This window comes from Monodon monoceros, unplaced genomic scaffold (genome assembly GCF_005190385.1).
Source record: "Monodon monoceros isolate NGI ecotype Baffin Bay Population unplaced genomic scaffold, NGI_Narwhal_1 Super_Scaffold_10, whole genome shotgun sequence".
NCBI lineage: Eukaryota > Metazoa > Chordata > Mammalia > Artiodactyla > Monodontidae > Monodon > Monodon monoceros.
Genome location: NW_021703766.1, coordinates 1,599,267 through 1,600,290, shown reverse-complemented (window position 1 = coordinate 1,600,290; position 1,024 = coordinate 1,599,267).

Below are 1,024 nucleotides of genomic sequence, written 5' to 3'. Positions count from 1 at the left end.
ACCACTCTCCTGGGTGTCCAGCTTGCTGACCCACTCCATCAGATTTTGGACTTGCTAGGCCTCCCCAATCACATCCGTCAAAGGGCAGGAGGAAAAGACTGGAATTTCTATTTTTATTTCCTCTCTCACCTTTTGTAATTCCTATTTTTCATATGTTTCATAGAGTACACAGTACATTAGTATCTGATACACGGATCTAATTCATACATAAATACACATGCATCGGAGGGGCAGACTCAAAATCTTTTTGCTGAAATGAGTGTGTGATCAAAAAAGTTTGGAGCCCCCCTTTCTATAAGACCCTTCAAATTTCTTGGCATTACTCTTTTCAAATAATGCTTTCTTCTTCTTTTTTTGCTTTCTATTTTCTTTTTGGCTGCACCACACAGCATGTGGGATCTTAGCCCCCCGACCAGGGATCGATGGAACCCGCGCCCCCTATAGTGGGAGTACGGAGTCTTAACTGGACCACCAGGGAACTCCCAGTGCTTTATTCTTATATGATAGAAATTCAAATTCACTCCTAAATGCAACCAAATGCTCTCCAAAGTACTTTAAGATCCCAAAAGATACATACGCTATTCATAAAAAATTATATTCTAGTTAAAAAAAAAGAAAGAAAGAAAGAAAAACTCACATTGGGCAAAAATCTTGAAAACGCACGGAAGTTTCTACATGCGTTATTCACAGTAATTTCTTTGGCTTCTCCACTGGATTTTTTATACCATGATTTTCGGCAGACACTTTTATTGATTTTATAGATCTGCTGATTCCCGATCTGAAGAGCCTGAGGGGATGCTTTGTAGCTGAAATTTTGTCTTTACGTGGACGTCAAACTAGCAGTGCTGCCCCGGTCATCACCTGCCTGGCTTCACTGCACTGCGTCCTGGGACAAATGAAAAGCAATGAATCAGGGCTGCCTGGGAGCCCAAGGGAAGCGGTTCCTCCTCCCTTGAGACGCACTCAGCCTCTTCTTCCGGAAAGTGTGACTCAACAGCTGCTGGGAGAAAAGAGCCTCCACTCC